The following is an 18227-nucleotide window of genomic DNA, read 5'->3' as shown; positions in this document are numbered from 1 at the left end:
TCCCCCGTCTTCCCCTCAGCTTCTTCCCCCCTTCCCTCCTCCCCTGCCCTCCCTGGCCTCTGGGGCCTCCCTTCTCTAGGGGTGTCTTCCAACATGCCTTTTACATCTGTCGCTTTTGCAGCCCACATGTTCACTGAAAGTAGATATTATCAACCCCATTTTACATCCGAGAAAATGGGAAATCAGAGAAATTAACTGACTTGCTCAGGGCCATGACCGGAGGAAGATACACCAGGCCTCGACAAGTTCAGGTGCGTGGGCGGGTGACACGCTCAGGGCTTCCTGGGGGGGCCCCCCCGCGGCCCCCAGCCCCGCCCAGAGCTCCGGGTGCGGCCGCCGCCCGGGGCCTGCACACACTCCGAAGGCTGCGGGGCCGCAGGGCCGGGCGTCAGCAGGGGCGCAGCTGCGGGGCCGCTCCAGCGCCCTCCACGCGCGCCCCTGCGCCGCCGCATCCGTCTTCCCTCGCTCCTTTTTTTTTTTTTTTTAAGAGAGAATGGAAAGGAATTTTGAAAACGAAAAAAGGGGGCGAAAGACGAAGGAGATGCAGGAGATAGAAGGCACACGTGGCGACAAAGAGACTATGACATAGTCAAATTTTATTAATGGCTCGCCCATATGCATTCGGAGGATAATTAACTATGCACAGGTGAAATTAGCTGATAGGAGTGGCTGTCTTGAGCAAATCGAATGAGCTCCGATTATATCAATAGTTTTCAACCAGTGTCCCTGGTTATCAAACCATCAAATAAATTTGTCCACTCTCTTCCTTTGGGGGGAAAAACTTTAATTATCCAGCCCTGGCGTATGGCAGGTCATTAATAAAACCTGTTATCAGGCTGCAGGTTCCCGAGTTTTACTGTTACCCATCTTTTATCTAAATAAACATTTGGGAAATGTCCTTAAAATTATTATAGATACTTTGCCCCTGCCCCACAATAGGAATTTCTAAATGGAAGCCGGCTGCATTTGACTGCACGACGCATGGGTCCCACCTGCCCACGGCCCCCGGGACCGGGACCCAGAGCCGGGCTGCACCCGTATTGATGGATCTGGCGACCCTGCAAATGCAGATAAGGGAACCGCTTCTCCTTAATGTATATTTACGCAGCCTTTATGTTATGCATGCGTTCTGTATTTTCATGCCACATATATCAATGACAAATGGGAGAACCGACCGGCCCGTGTAACACGGAAGGGGTCTCCTGGTCCTGCCTCCAAAGGTGCACGTCTACACAGTGTTCTTTTATTAAAAAAAAAAAAAATCCTTTAAAAAGTCTATTTTTTATTCATCTCCAATAAAGTGATGGTCGCTCTAGAGAGGCCGTTCCGACTCATCTATTCCCATCACTACTCACAGAGTGTGTCACAGCTGTGACAGGGCTTTGCCCTTGGGCCCCGAGCGTTCCAGAGGGGACTGACAGCCCAGACTAGGCCAGGAAGCAGGCACACCGCGCCCACGGCACCCCCTGCCCTGGCCCGGCACTCAGTTCCTAGTTCATGTCCACGGCAGCCACGGGGTCCGCCACGAGTGAATGCAGGCACCCCACTCCCTGTGCACGCGCAAAGATTTTACAGCACCTGTGGCCTGTCCAGCACATTGGCTGGGGACCGAGAAGCACAGGCCACATGAATCAAATGGTAAGAAGAGCGTGGCCCCCAGCGGGGGTGGAGGTTTGGGGTGACCAACCGCTTGACAGACCAGAGCAGTGGGCTCCGTACAGGCCCGGGAAGGACAGGCACCTGCAGTGGCCGTGGTGACGCCTCCGCTTTTTCCGTCCGGCCCGGGGCTGCGTGCGGGGAACTCAGCTGTTGGGTTCCATCCCTCCCGCTGGCGCTCAGACTGTAAAGCGTCCAAATAAATGTCCTAGAACCAAAAAGGTTCTGTCAGGACACGCAAGATAGGCAGAGTTTACAGCGCATGCCTCAGAGTAATTTTCAGTTTTTCACCCCACCCTGGTAGGAAAGCTCCTCAAAAGTCCAAGCTGTCTCCCAGAGTTACTTCTTTCTTGCCTCTGGAAAGGCCCCTGTCGTGGAATGTTTGCCGGCCTCGAAGGGCGGGGTAGATGTGGTCTCAGGATCTGAAGCACCCGGACCTCTGTGGGCCAAGCTCTCCCCGGAGTCCCGGCCACCCCGTCGTGGTCCCCTGGGCCTGGGCCTCGGCCGCCGCGGCGCCCTGTCCTGAGAGAGGCCCGCAGAGCCGGGAGGCGGCTGCATCCGGAACCCCAAGGTGGAGCCTGGGGCTGGCCCCACACGGGATGTGAGGAGAACGGAGGCAGGGCCCCGTATCCTGATGTAAACCGCTCTTCTGTGGGAAGTGCTGGGCCAGAGAAGTTCATTTTCCTCCCCTTGATCCTGACCTCAAACCCTGCCCGGCTCAACCCTGAATATACCTAATTACCCAGGCGCTTCGGCAACAGAGACCCCCTGCTTCTACCGGGTTCTGGAGGCCGGGAGTCCCGGACCCAGGGGTCAGGATCCGATGCCGTTGCCGGCTACACAGCAGTCATGCTTAAACGTTTTCCTGCAAAACCTCGGGCTCACATCCCCCAGACGGAGAGAGGGGCCTTTGGGGGAGCGAGGGGCTGGGGTGGAGTCCGCGGATCATTTCAGACCCGTTTTGCTTGATTACAGCCTGGTTTTCCTCCCCAAGGTTCTGGGGCTCCACCTCCAGCGTGACCCCCACCAGCCGCCTTCGCCCACCTCCCAGTGAGCAGACACTTCTCAGTAGGAACTGAACGGGAAAGCCTTGCCGAGGGCCCCCTGGGCATTCCCCCCTCCCCCTAGCCTTCCAGACCAGCTCGCTGCCCCGGGGCAGGTCTGGGTGGGGCGGGAGGAGTCAGGCCAGCAGGTGAGCGAAGCCCTGGGATCTGGGGGCGGAGCCAGGCAGAAGGTCAGCGGAGCCTGCACCCGGAGGTGCCCAGAGCCCCGAGAGGGGAGTGAGTGAGGCTGGGAAGCACGGCGTGCACCTGCCGAGGGGCTCCAGGATGGGGGAGGGTCGGCGGGCCCCTCCCCGCCCCCCCCCCCCACAGGCGGGGTCAGGCGTGTGCAGAGTGAGGAGGAGGGGTCTCCAGCAGGATGAAATCGGACCAGTCCTGACCCCCCCCTTTCGCCCCCTCCCCCGCCACCCCGGGAGACCCTCACCCAGACCCTCGCGCAGGGCGCATGAGCTCCACACCCAAACCACGAGGGTCACAAGGGTACCTGCCTGCCTCGCCGGGAAATAGTCTGCTGTAGGTCCCATTTACTCAACCGGCTCGGGGTTGGTCTGAAGCCACTTGAGTCTGAAGCATCTGCAGCTCCCGGGTCTAGACCGGCACCATCAATATGGCAGCGGGAGCCCACGCTCCCTGGACCCTTTGAAACTCACCTGGTCCGAACCCAGAGGTGCCGCTCCGACCTCAGACAGGAAAGAACGGAAGTAAACTCTCAGTAGTAGTTGTCTAGTCAGTATGTGCCGAATACTTTGGATGCGCTGGGTGACATAAAATGTATTATGCAATGACTTCGCCCGTTTCTTCTGGCTCAAGTTGCACACGTGGCTCACACCATGTTTCCCCTGGACTGCGGAGGGTCGTCTACACCCTCGGACACAGGACACCTCCCACTCAGCGAGCAGAGGAACCAGAGCCCAGTCGCCAGGGCGAAACCACCATGGGGAACCTAGCCCAGGACTCGGTGGGCAAACCAGGAAAACTGCATACTTCCCAACATGGTACCCAAATGAGGGGGAAGGGAAAAGTGGGGTCGATAGAAACAGACACAGAGAGACTGAGAAGTTGCACAAAACTCATCACGGGGGTCAGCAAGGCTTTCTCAGGCTCCTTACTCCGTTCCCCTTAGTCTGTGTCCCTAGAGGAGGATGCCAGTGGGAGGGGGAGCACACAGGTTTATGCAAATTTATCTTCCCATAATTCCCTAGGAGGCCTGGGGGCAGCTGCAGGCCACAGGTGATCTTCATCACTGGACTCAGGACAGGGGACAGGGGAGGGCACAGGAGATCTCCATCACTGCACTCGGGGCAGGGGACAGAGGGAGGGCACAGGCGACCTCCCATCACTGCGCTCAGGTCTGGCACGTGATCTATCCCAGAAGCCCAGAATGTGTGAGCACTTCCGACATCCCCAAACAGAAATAACCCTCTGGCCCGGCCCTGTGGATGTGGCTCCTTTTGGTTAGAGGCCACTCCTTCTAGAATTCCGTCTCCCTCGTAACACTTCCTTTTTAATCAATTTGACAAAATTACGGCAGCTTGTGAATGCGGAGTCTACACATTTTGCTCCAGGCTCTACCTGCTATAACCTGGGCACTTACATGTTTACACTTAAGGTCTTGGCTATGTTCTGAGGCCAATCATTTTGTATTTTGCAATTATTTTGCTCTGCTCACTGCATGCTGTCTTTGGTGGTTATATAATTAAAGGGCAGAGATTTTTTTTTTTCCCTTGGCTGCACAAGGTGAAAAATGTTAGCTATTTCCACACTTCAGAGAGCCAGCTGCTACAAGCATTAAAAATTACTTAAAACATAAAATTTATGGCATTGTGATCACAATGGATTGTGTCATTGTAAATGAATTTCACTGTAAATTGCCATTTTAAATTAAAATATAGCTTATTAGGAATGGCAGGAGAGTAATACAGAAGGAAGTAAGGTTTTATATAATTGTCCCCAAAAGCCTGTCCCTCCAGTAAGTGATGGCAAAGGATACGCCAGAAGCAGCTACTGCCTCTCAGCTGAACTAGGTTTGCTGTTGGACGCTGGGGCTCACGGATTTCTCTTCCCCTCCCCCAACTCCGCTCCCCTCCCAGCCCAGGATTTATTGAGGGTCTACGATGTGCCTCGCTCTGAGGCAGGCAGTGGACCTACAAAATTGAGTAAGACACAACAAGGGGTCTAAAGGAGGGCCGAACACCACATGGCAGACGGCGGGGGAGGGGTGGTGATGGCGGTGCATCTGGGGCTTTCTTTGAGCAACGGAGAAGGAGCTAGCACACTCGAGGATACACACACGAGATGGCAACCTGATTGACCTACAGCAGCAGGTGTCTAAACCAACTGGAACTCAGAATCTTGGCAGTAGGAGGGGTTGGCACGAGGTCAAACCCCGTTCTCTCAAGCACTTACGGAAAATGGTTGCCTATTCCCTACTTGGACACTTCCAGTTGTGGGGAACTTGCCGCTTTGTAAAACATCCCCTTTCATTTGGGGACACATTCAAGTCTCCTCCCAGCTAAAGAGCCTGAACATCAAGTCTCCAATTTGCATCCTTCCCCCTGGACATCTCTGGATGAGTTCCAAGCAAAGCTCCAGAATGGACGAGGCACGTCCCACAGGGTCAGGGCAGCCAGAAGGCGTGGGCACAGGGGCAGGGGACCCAGCAGGACCGGCTCCTGCGCCAGTGATGGGGTGAGGCCGACCCGACGGAGGGCCTTCACGAAAGGGGCTTCGTTAGAAAGGCCCTGCAGCCTTCCTGGAGGTCTACGAGCAGTGGACGGAACAAGTGCCGGAAGCATCCGGTAACATTCATCCACTCTCGTCTTGGGTGGAGGCCTCAGAAGCCATCCAATCCACCGTGGCAGGCTAACAGCTCCGACCCAACTCCTGCCGAGAGACCGCATGAATGCTCACACCCCCCGTGACGTCCCACCAGAATCCGAGCAAGGCTCGCCAGCCACCTGGAGCTCTCTTCGTCCGAAACAGCCCCAGCATCGTGTCCTCCCTTGATGGAGTCTCCTGTTCCTTCCATACCCTCTCACACCCTGGTCCGGGTGCCTCATCACACATCAGTACAGAAACTTAGATGTGAGTAATCGAGGGGGAAATGCTCATTAACTTATCCCCACATTCCCCGGACATCTAGTTAGTAACCAATCAATGTCAGACGTCGTGTGAGGCATCCAGCGTGCAGAGAAAAGCACGTGGTTCTTGTCCAAAGGAAGCCTCGACTGGCTGAGCTGAATGGACAGATGAGCAAAGGTACGCACGTAGATAGGAGCATAGAAGCCGCGACCCAGGTCTGCACAGGGGCAGTGGGTCCACAGTGTAGACACCATTCCAGCCTAAGGGGAGATGCTCCAAAAGCCGTGATAGGCAAATGGACCCTGAGACGTAGTCTTGAAAGATGTGTAGGGCTTGACCGAGAAGACAGGAGCAGGAAAATCTCTAGAGGTAGAGGGAGAGGTGGGACTTCTGTCCCGAGAGAGAGGTTAGAAATACAGGAGACAAGGAGAAGTATGTGTGAGGAAAGGAGATGCCAGCCTTAAACACATTTTGCAATTCTTTCTCTGAACTCAGAAGAAAGGGTGCAAACAGATGGAAAACAATTTGGGTGCATTTAGCTCATCTGGGGGGATTAAGGGAGTCCCATTTTGATACCCTTAATTTTCCCCGGGGGGGGAAATGTTTCTCTAAGACACAGAAGTACTGAGGTAGAGGGTTCGGGAAGAACACTCACAATATCTAGCACATTCTTGAAATACTCCTCTCTTTTCATTCTTTACCCACAGATGATGCAAGTGAGATACATCAAGGAGTTCAGAGTGTAAGGTCTCTGGGGTGCACCGTATTAGGGCAGAAGGAAAAAGAGATACCAAGCAACACTGGGGGACTGAACGATGGAACAGCAACGGTGAACATGGAGACTGAGAAAACCACCTCCAGGAAGGCAACTCGGGCTTTCACCTCATTACTCACATTTGTCTGAAAACATTTCTTACCCTTAAGATGAAACTTGAAAACTTCTTGAAAAGTTGCTTTTCTGGGTATACAAGAAAAGGCAACAATTATTTAGTGTCAGCACTTTGAAGATGTAGTTCCATTGTCTCCTGGCTTCCATATTTACGGTGGAGAAGTTAGGTGTCGGCCTCGCTCTTTGGTTTATAGCAGGTCAATTATGATAGGTCAATAGATCTTGAAAGTATGTGTCGTTGAAGATCTACTTGTCTTCAAATGTCACTGGATTACATTTACCTGCAGGGTTCTTTTTAGATACTTTGCTTGGAATTTGTGCTTCCTGTGCTAAGGATTCATGATTTTCACCAAGTTTAGATAATTCTCTATTAACCCTCTGCATACTGACTCTCCCTCATCCTGTCGGTGATCAATGATCTACTTTGTGAACTCCAACTAGGTAACATATTAGGACTTCTTACTCCAGCTTCAACATCTGCCAAACTCTATTCCACATCTTTTTATTTATTTGACTCTGTTGGATTCTAGGTAATTTTTTCAGATTCGTCTTCTACTATTTCTTTATCTGTGTCTTCTCTGCTACTTAAGTCACCTATCAAGGTTTTATATCTACTGTTACATTTCAACGTTTATAGAAGTATATATGGCTGTTTTGTTTCCAGTACCCTTGTTGCTTTCCGTTTTTGTCCATAAAAATAAGCTTCACACTATGTTTTATCTTATAGCAGCTTTACTGAAAAATAACTGACCTATGATAAACTGTATGTGTTTAAGTGTACGATTTGAATGGTTTGACGGAAGAATGGGACCATGAAACCATTATCACCATCAAGATGATGACATATCCTCGGTTTGTGTGTGCCTTCACTTACTGATGGACGTTTGGTGTGTTTCCAGTTCGGTCTACACAGATAAAGTTGTTCAGAATAGTTACATACAAGTTTTTGGACGGACTTATGCTCTCGTTTCTCTGGGATAAATACCTAGAAATGAAATGATTGGATAAGTTGGTGGGTATATGTTTAACTTCTTAATAAACTTCCACGGTCTTCTGGAATGGCTTCCTTGGTGACTTCTATCAAGTCTTTAAGAAAGAGATTACACTATTTCTACACAAATTCTTTCAGAAAATTGAAGAGGAGAGAATTTTTCCCCATCTCATCTCAGAGGCTTGTCATTACCCCGATCCTAAAACCACACAAAGCCTTACGAGAAAACTACACAAAAAGGTTTCTCATTAACCTGGATGTAAAACTTCTAAACAAAATTTTAGCAAGTTAACCTCAGCAATATATAAAGGAGATAAAATGTCATGATGACCAAGTTCACGTCAGTATCACAAGCTCAGTCTCCCATTAGAAATGCACCTAAGTCACCATATTAACAACAAAGAGAAACCACAGAAGTTCAACATATCAATTTTTAGGGACCCAATTCAATCCATAGTAGGATACCACTAGTTGAGAATTTTATTTTCTTGGGTGCCAAATATTTTTGTCTTTCTATAAATATTCTTGAGCAGTGTTCAAGACGAAGTTAAGTTGACACAGACTGACCCTTTTGGGTTCCGTGTTTAGGAAGAGTGAGGCAGGACCTGTGCCGTGCGCCGAGGGTCCGTTATTCCCGGCTACCAAGGAAACACTCCTCCCTGCGCTCTGCTTGATGCCCCATGAACCAGGAGTTTCCTCTCTGCCCGGCGGGAACGGGCAGTCTCCCTGGCCCCACAGCATGTCAGACACTTTACGTCTGATCCCCTCGGAAGTTCTTCCTCTGGCCTCACGCGGTCTCCTCACACCCACGAGCTGATCCGCGCTCTGCTGGACACCAGTGCCAACTGGAGACGACCTGCAGGCTCGGTGCTTGTGCCCGCGTGGACGCTCAGCTCCGTGCCTCCCGCCAGCCGCCCGTGGAGCCCCCTCCCCGCATCTCGGCTTGGAAGCCGTCTCAGGGTGGTAAGCTGGAGGGGTCTGTCTTCCCTCCCCGACGTCCAGTGCCCCGTACACCATTGCTCCGTGTACACGGTCGGGTTTTGTTGTTTCCATCTTAACCTCCTTCTTGTTACTCTGTGTTGGCCAGAATCAGTAGTCTCTGTTCAGTGATTTTAAACATCGTTTTTCTGGTGACTTTTTGTTTTTCACATCTGCAAATCGTCTTTTATTTACAACACTTGATGTTAGCCAAAAGGCCGAGAAGTGATTGTCTTTTATTTACGTAAACATGTCACACCCATGCGTTCTCTCTGATAATTCAGTATCTGTACCCTGCTTCTCTAATTCTGCTTCTCCATGCTGGCGATGCCTCTGCTATGTGCTTCCTTTCTATCGTGAGCTCATGACAGACAGAATTTTCCTGGGAGGCATGAGCTGAAGGTGCGTTCCTCGGGAGTATTTTCCTTTGTTTGTACCAGGCTCCTGGGGGTGCTAACAGCCCACGACCACTTCAAGTTCCAAGCTTGCAATTTTTAAAACACACATGTATAAGAATTCAAGTCACAAACTCGCATGAGTATTAGCATCTGGTTTAAAATTCCAATGGTGTCCTGGGACGCCTGGGTGGCTCAGTCGGTTGAGTGTCCGACTTCGGCTCAGGTCATGATCTCACACTCTGTGAGTTCGAGCCCCACGTCAGGCTCTGTGCTAACAGCTCGGAGCCTGGAGCCTGTTTCAGATTCTGTCTCCCTCCCTCTCTGCCCCTCCCCCACCCGTGCTCTGTCGCTCTCTCTGAAAAATAAACAGTTAAAAATAAATAAATAAATAAAATTCCAAGGGTGTCTTGCTTCCCCAAATCAAGGTCAAGTCTGCAAATTGCCTCGTGGGACAACTTTTTCATCGGGTTCTCCCTCTTACTGGGGTGTAACCTTCCAGGCTCTCACTCCTGGCCTCTCACACCACACGGCCATCAAAACGGAAGTTCCAGACCATGTAAGACACACGGATGCCTCAGGGTGGCCGCTAAATCAGACCAGCTTACCTCTCCGAGGATTGATTCATCCTGCATTTGGCTGCTGAGGATTTTCCTTCTTTTCTCACCAGTCTTATAAGTTGGCTGTTTGCAGATTAGTTGGCTGAAAGTAGGAAAGTGTATCAATTTATGTCGTCTTTCAAACTGTCGCAAGTAGAACGTCTACTACTTGGTCTTCACAGGTGACCCAGAACAGCCTGCCTGCCCTTGAACTCCGGTCTCTCTCCGTCTTACGCTCCTTCTTTAGGAGCAGCATGCGAGCGAGCACCAACACGTTTCAGTCAGTGGTCTTCACCAGAAAATTAACTACTGTGGCCACTCGGCCGCTGGATGCCACTGTTTGCAGCCGTGGCTACCGCACCCTTTAACCCCTCTGAACATCTCAACATTTGAAGCACATGGAGTTTCCCAGAAGCACGTCAAGACCTACTTGCTCAGTAGGGCGGTTCAGTGGAACGAGTGAATGTTGCGACATTGGCGCACTCTCCCTCCAAAGGAAGAAGAGGTTAATTTCCAGCTGTACGGGACTCGCTTGTGTAGAACCAGTCCTTCTTCAGGGTTTTCTGTTGCTAAGTCATTACTGCAGTTATTCTGTTAAAAGTCTTTTTGGCATTCTGCCTGGTACGTCTACTAGTAAATAGAATAAGTAGATAAAAGTGGCTAGAGGCACGCTGACACAACATTCCTTCTGACTCTGGGTGTGAGATCTGGTGCCAGTTTTCACGGTTATCTTTGGAAATCTTCTGTCTTCCCTGCAGAGCAACGACAAGGACCTCTGTTCCCGGTTTATCTGGCAGTGACATGGACGTGGCCAGTGTGGCCGTCGTGCGCCTCAGCGGAGGAGCCAGGTTGGTGGAATGAAGAAAGGACAGCAGACGAACTGCTCCGCGAAGGCGCTGGATGACCGGGGGTCGCCTCCCCGGGACAGGGGACGTCCACCCTACTGCACTTGCCTGGGCTCTCACAGCCTCCCCGAGGGGCCAGAAGGTCCTCCGGTTGGGGCCACCAGAGTGAACCCCGGGGGACACCGGGGCTGCCGTCACCACTGCGGCACACGAGCAAGATGAGTTCTGGGCTGACTCCTGTGTTACTCGCCTGACGCTCCTAGGGGCATTGTCAGTAGGTGGGAGTCTTGAGCTGTCCCTGAGCTGTCCCTGAGAGTGAGGACTGGAAGGGGGAGGCTCTTCCCTCTCCCTCGTCTGGGGGCCCCTCACGCCCGCCGCAGAGGACAAAGGGCTTTGACCGGCAGGTCCTCACCAGGCTTTTGGCAGAGGAGACCGTGAGCCGGGTGCGCGGCTGCCCCCGCCGCCCCGCTGTCTTCTGCCGACCCTCCAGTGCCCCGGCCCCCCGCCTGCCCGGATGCAGCCGCCTCTGCGTGGGGCTCAGAGAGGCAGGGCCGGGCCTGACGAGCACGGATGGACGCGACTCCACCTGACTCAGCCCTCCCTCCCTCCCTCCAGACGCGCATCTGCCTGTGCAGAGAAGCTGCCGAGTGCGTAACGGCCCTCCGAGGAGGACGGGGAGCCACGGTCATGTTAGAACAACAAACAACAGGAGACAAACCTACCAAGTGCCTCGAGCCTTTTGCTGACCTTGGATTTCATGCCTGAAGGACTCAGCCGAAACCACACGCCCAGCTCGTCCACCAGCGCCGTGTTTCGTCTGCCAGCCGGCAAGGACCTGGGCAGAACCCAGCCGGGCCTTCACGGCTCACTTCCCCACTGGCAGAAAGTTCTGGTTGCCCTTCAGCGATGAGAGACACCAGGTTAGCCTGGCCCTTTAGATCCCTGCCCAACTCCACACTCTGGCACACCGCACACGCACACAGCACGCCTGGCACACACAAGCCACACAGACTGCACGGACACACAGCGTGCACATAACACACAACAGGTGGACGCATGACACACACAACCCATATGTGTAACACATGCGGAATATGCACACGCGCTATCCACACGGAGATGTGATGAGACACACGACTGACACGCACGCCACCCAGAAAGACATGACACGCACAGTTACCCTGAGACGCCCCACACACGCGCAGGCACATACACACGCACACACACACACACACATGCACACACGCGCACGCACATGCACGCACATACACACACACGCACACACACGAGTGCACATGCACACACATGCACGCACATGCATGCATATACACCCGCACGCACACATGCACACATGCACGCACACACATGCACACACACGCACGCACACATGCACGCACACACATGCGCACGTGCATTCACACGTAACCAAGAAACTGAGCCACGGGCATTAGCCCTCAAATGTTTGTCTTCCAAAATCATTTCCCACGAGTTCTCTTAACGTAACATATCGTTCTCTTGGTAAAGAGAAGAAAATAATGTCACCAGCGGTTAGGTCCCCCCTCTGAGGCAGGAGAAAGGGTGCTGAGATCGGGGGGCCCCGGGACCCCTGTGTGGACAGCAGGTGCCTGGGGCAAGGGGCCTGTGGCTAGTGGCCGCTGCCCCCAGCGTGCTGGGCACGCCCCTGCCACCCTGCGCACCCAGACAGGGGTGCCATAGCACAGGGCGTGGGGCCCTGGGACCAGCACACAGCCCCCGGACCAGCACACAGCCTCCTTCCCCTTCCAGCACACGGCACTGGTCACGCCCCCCAGACTGCCTGTCACCTTTGCCAGCTTCCCTCCCGCACCCTGCACCGGAGAGAGCCCCCCCTTTCATGTGAGAGGTTCCGGCCTGTGAGGGGCTGGTCCCCATCTCCGAGTCTGCAGACCCGGCAGGACGGGCGACCCGGAGTGAGTGTTCCCCAGCTGCCCGGGCACAGCCCACGCTGCCGGCCAGGTTTAAACCACACCCGCTGTGCTCTGAACTCCCATTTACAATCAGCCGCGAGGGAAGAAAGGACATTCGCGGCAACACCAGGGTAAGTCAAAGGTGCCGCTAGCACGTGTCTAGTCCTTCCGCAGCTTCTGCAGAGTCGCGCTCGGTCAGGCCAGGCCGGCTTGTGTTGGGGCCGCGGGGCCTCCTGCCGCCTGCCGCAGGGACGTCTCCCTGTGGTGCCACCCCGGGGGCGCTGGCTTAGGGAGTGGCCCCCCCCCCGGCTTTTCCCAGCACGTGGCCGCCCTTGGCTGAGGCACAGCCCATGGCCTCCCGCGCACACTGACCCCACCGGCAGCGGCCCCGGACCTCGCTGCCCGCATCCCAGGGCTCCACGGGGCCCCGCGGCGAAAACCAGTGTTTCCAGCCCCTGTGTTCCGAAGCTCCCAGGGGACCTTCCTTTGCAGTGTCCTCATTTACACGCCCATAACAGCTGAGCAACATTTGGCTTTGCAGAGGCACGGCCTGGAGTGAGAGAGTGAGCATTTCTCCAGACAGCTGGGAATCGGGGAGTCTGCTCTGCACGGCACGCCACGGGGTGTAAACGGGGGCCACCTGCATCGTTTCCCATCAACAGCGAGGACCATGCAGAGGAAACCTGCTAAGACTGTTCGCAAACACGTAGATAGAGTGTGCATCCCCGATCACCGATTAAGCAAGCTTACGGACCACCGATGCGTGTCACTTCCCTGGGAAACTCCGGAGAGATCCACGGGAAGGAAATCTTTCTTATTGGCCATCTTATCAACACGGGCCCAGTCAAACTGCACAACGTGGAATGTGCTGGAACCCACTTGCACGTGCCTGGGAAAGGGGCCTGTGTGAGAAACAGGATGTCCCGTTTTTCTAGAAACGGCTGGCCTCACTCAGCGCCTGGCCTTCGCTTCTGGCTGGCCACAGAGGGGGCTCCGCCCGGTTCACTTTATTTCTGCGGACTTGGGGGGCGGGTATTTGGGGGTTCGTGTGCAGGTGTCTCCAAGACCGCTGTCTTTGTGGAATTTATACATCAAACAAATGCCATGTACCTGCCAGCTAAGCTAAGACAGCAGAAAATTGGCACAGCCCTGGACATAGTTTCCCACTCTCCTCTGACCGCCTGCGTGGGCGTGCGTCTCCAAACCTAAATCGTTTCATTTTGAGTCAGCGAGCAGGCATCCCGCCGTCCATGGGCAGGCTGGAGCTCCTTGCAAGACAAGGTACAGAGAAGGGAAGCCGACCGCCTGGGTCCACGTGCCCCTGCGTGGCTTCCCTGAGGGCTGGTCAGAGCAGGTCCCGAGAGCACGAGGCGGAGACAGGACCTATGGGCACTGAACTCTCACAAGCTGGGGTGCTTTCTCTCAGAAAGCAAACAAAAACCTCCCTTTTGGAATTGGTACAGAAACACACAAGAACGTGCACCTGCTTCTAGGCTCTTAAAGGGACCCAGAACAGTGAGAGGGTCCTGCCTCCACGGCAATGGAGTGCACAGATCTGTGCAGTGTGGTTTGTACAAGCACGGGGTTCGAGTGCGTCCTGTTTACTGTTGTGAGGTCAGGACCCAGTCCACACGAACTGTGGTGATTCGATGACGCTCCTCAAGGCCCCAGAGGAGGCGCAGCTCCCGTGGCAAAGCCACACTTCGCGGGGAGAGCCAGGACGCGGCTCCCAGAGCAGCACGCGTCGAAACGGAACAGGGCTCGCGTGGAAGGGTTCCCAGGCCAGAAACACTCGCCTGTCTCCGTGAGCAACATTGCCCCTGCTTGGTCCAACTCACGACCAGAGTGTGCAAAGCATTCGAGGGGTCCGGCGTGCTCAGAGTAAAAAGCCACAGAAAGGCGGGTCCCGCTGCCCCTGCTGAGGACAAGTCAGGGGATCTTAACCGAAGGGGCCCCACAGGGCTCCCCAGATGGGGGCTGCTTTGTCTGTAACCCTCTGGAGAAGGACACAGCCAGGTCCCTAGATCGTGGGCACAGCCCCACTCATGGTCTCCCTCACCTCCGAGCATCAGAGTGCAGCTGGGGGCTCCCTGCCCCTCCCCGGCTGCTGTGTGGACAGGAGAGGGCCTTTGTTTTCCCCCCGCATTGGCCAGCATTCCACTTTCCCAAGCCTCCGACACACCTTTGGGATCAAAGAAATCTGATGTCAATCAGCCCCGTCATCCAGTCCCGCGGATTTGATGTGATTTTAGATCCCGTAACAGCCTCTGGATTCGAGCTTCTCATTCGGTTCCACGCTGCAGAGCTCAGAGCCACGGTGCCGGCTTGCCTCACCCAGGAGAGCCCAGAGCGTGGCAGTGGGAATAAGCACATCCGTGCACTCCCGAGGGGCGTGAGCCCGCCCTGCTGCACAAGCGTCTCTGAGTGGCCGTGGATGCTTTTAGCTGCTGCAGTCACAGAGCCTACTGGAGGGCCGGTGGTGGGACCCCGTGGCAGATACTAATAGCAACAGACTATTTTCATTTCTCAAGCCCATTTCAAATTAATAAGAATGTCCCTCTTCTGTTTTTCATCCACAAAGAGACTCCCTTTGCATATTCATTTAATGTTAAATTGATGGATTAAATTATACCAAGCTCAAAATCAATCCCACACATATCCATTAGAATGGACTGAATCCCCCCGTGGGGACAGAGCACAGAAAACGCATTCAGAGACACTGATAAGTCCAGGCCCATTATATGTCATTTTAAACAAAGAGCAAAAAAAAGCCCTTTGGAGACGCTCTATCAGCTATTAAACAGAGACACCGCATGCACAGGGAGATTGATGGTTAGCATTTCCATCCTCCAAATGGTTCTCCCTGGGCTGATGATTACAGGGAACTGCTTCTCCGTGTCTCTGTCACAGTTCACAGGCAAACAGACGCCTGAGTGCTGAGCTCTGCCTTTGTCTTCCCAAGGCGCAGTCAGCTAACAGGTGCCAGGCGGGGACCTCCCACTCTGCACCCGCTTAGCAAGGAGATACACACGGCGTGTGGGAGAATCTTGTCTTTCCATCTCGGGAGGCACCGCGCAGAACGTGCAGATCAGCGGCTGCCTGCCCCGACGGCCCAGAACGGGCGTGCTCAGGCTGCGGGCAGAGCGAGGGGACCACGGTCAGTGTCACGGCGGTGGCCGGGGGGGGGGGGGTGGCTCTCGGGACTTCAGAGGCCGGAGGGACACCCCCGCTTCTATTCGGAGACACTGATTCTGAGTCTAGCTCTAGCGGTGAAAACACTCCGGCATCTCGTCACCTCTCCTCGTTCCCCATTTGGAATCCGCCACCGTTGTCTTCCCAGACTCTCTCCCGCCCGCAGCTGAACACGACGCAAGAGAGCCAGTCAGGACTGGGACGCGTCACGGTGGCGTGGAGGAGGCAAAGGAAACCAGGACGTCTCCGTCTCCCCCATGCTTTCCACGCGGCCCCCACCAGATTCCAGTGCCTCTCCACGAACACAGGGTTTTCGCCATCGGGTGATGCCACTGATTGGCCGCAAGCAATGCTCTCCATCAGGAGAAGTCGATATATCTAGAATAAGGTATATTTTTGAAAACATCATTGGGACTTTTACTCCCAAGTGAGATGTAGTAAATATCAGCAGGGTGGGGCGCCTGGGGGCTCAGTCAGTTAAGCATCTGACTTCTGCTCAGGTCATGATCCGACGGTTTGTGAGTTCAAGCCCTGCGTCAGGCTCTGTGCTGACAGCTCAGGGCCTGGAGCCTGCTTCGGATTCTGTGTCTCTTTCTCTCTCTCTCTCTCAATCTCTCTCTCTCTGCCCCTCATCTGCTCAAACTCTGTCTCTCTCTCTCTCTCAAAAATAAGTAAAAACATCAAAAAAAAAATTTTTTTAATATAAGCAGGGTACATATCACTATAAATCTAGAAGGAAAAAAAACTGGACTAAATGACAAAAATCAGATTTAAAGATTTTAGAGAGCAGTAGAAGCACTTAGAAGCAGATGAACTAGAACTTCAGTGCTAGGCCAGTCAGGTAAAATGAAATTCCCTGTATTTGCACAGCACTTAGGAGAAAAAGTCGCAGTGAAGTGGGGGACTACAGCTAACAAGGCAGCTCTCCTTTTTAAAATGTTCCCCAGATTTCGAGATCCAAGGAATCTAGATGACACTAGGAGCACTGAGTGGCTGTCCTGACATGTCCAAGCCCATTTCCAGTTAATTCCCAGCTGGATGGATGCAATCAGCCTTTACCCCATTTGCCTAATATGAAAGCGGATGAGCCGCCTGCAGAGGAGTAACATCCAATTTAGACTTGGTAGTTCTTTTCACCATGTGGTCCAGCACACAATCAAATTTTGTGATAAATGTAGAGAAGCAGAACAAAATAATAAAAAATTAATAGATATAATAAAAAATAGAAACATATTTACAGATTACTCAGATTTGGAAGTTATTAAACAAAAACTTAAAAATAACTCCAGGGGCGCCTGGGTGGCTCAGTCGGTTGAGTGTCCGACTTCAGCTCAGGTCACGATCTCGTGGTTCGTGAGTTTGAGCCCCACACCGGGCTCTGTGCTGACAGCTCAATCTGGGGCCTGCTTCGGATTCTGTGTCTCCCTCTCTCTCTGCCCCTCCCCTGCTCTCTCTCTGTCTCTCTCTCTCTCTCTCTCAAAAATAAACATTAAAAAATTTTTTTAAATAACTCTAATAAATATAATAAAGCAAACAGCCAAATAGATAATATGAGTTAGATACAGGATATTTCAACAGAAAATAGGAATCTATACAAAAGTATCTAGTTGGCATTCTACAAATGAAAACTGAAATATCTGAATTTAAGAATTAATTAGGAGGGCTTGATAATAGACTGAATATAGTTAAATACACAATTAATTTAATTAAAAGACAGGTCAATAAAAAATACCATAACTTAAACTCGAGACAAGAAATAACGAAAAGAACAGAGCAGAGTATAAAGGACAGTAAAGTGTGTTAAAATGGCTACTTATCAAGTAATCCCAATTCACATGGAGAAAGGGACAGAATGGAATTATATTTAAAGGTACAGTGGTTGAGATTTTTTCAAAACGAATGATACCAACATACAGATACAAGAAATCCCATGAACATAAATATAATAAGTAAAAAGAAACCCTGGGTGCCTGGCTGGGTGAGCTGGTGGAACATGCAAGCTTGATCCTGGGGTTGTAAGTTCGAGCCCCACATTTGGGTGTAGAGATCACTTAAAGATAAAAATCTTAAAAAAAGAGAGAGAGAGAGAAAGAAAAGAAAAAGAGAAAATCAAATCTGGACACATTAAAGTCAAACTATTGAAAAACACTATATATTAACTAATTTGGATGTAAGTTTTAACAGATAAAATTAAAAAAAACTGTTGAAAACCAAATACAAAGGAAAAAAATCTAAAAATCAGCCAGAGAAAACTGACATGGTACTTTCAAAGAAGAAAAATAAGACCAATGAATGACTTTTCACCCCAAACTATGGAAGTCACGAAACAATGGAATGCCATCTATTTAAGTCCTGAATGGAAACAAGAAAAATGACCTATAATTCCATACCCAACAAAATATTCTTTAAATAGTGGAGGCAAAATAAATATGTGGTCATACAAAAAATTTCAGAAAACTCCTCTCCTACAGACGTGTATTACAAAGCATAATAAAGCAAAATTCGGGGCTGAAGGAAAGGAAAGGGATTATGAAAATACATGAAGCAATGAAGAGCACCAGAAAGGATAAATTTCAGGGTAGGAATCGATCGTT

The 18227-nt window shown here is 52.1% G+C and overlaps 1 long non-coding RNA gene across 4 annotated transcripts in view; it reads right to left on the bottom strand.

The window, feature by feature from the left end:
- Nucleotides 1–576: 576 nt before the first annotated feature.
- Nucleotides 577–18227, bottom strand: part of LOC147583978 (uncharacterized) — a 36568-nt gene continuing 18917 nt past the window's right edge. For 2 of the 4 annotated variants that reach the window (XR_015240312.1, XR_015240319.1), the window contains exon 4: nucleotides 577–1864. This is a non-coding gene — a long non-coding RNA (uncharacterized LOC147583978). Of the gene's footprint in view, nucleotides 1865–11176; nucleotides 11394–15026; nucleotides 16012–18227 lie in introns of those variants that run through there. The other 2 variants (XR_015240316.1, XR_015240318.1) reach the window with 2 other exon arrangements.

This window comes from Puma concolor, chromosome A1, assembly GCF_028749965.1.
Source record: "Puma concolor isolate L17-30 chromosome A1, mPumCon1.1.hap2, whole genome shotgun sequence".
NCBI lineage: Eukaryota > Metazoa > Chordata > Mammalia > Carnivora > Felidae > Puma > Puma concolor.
Note: the sequence above shows the minus strand (reverse complement) of the source record. Positions and strands in the feature narration are given on the sequence as shown.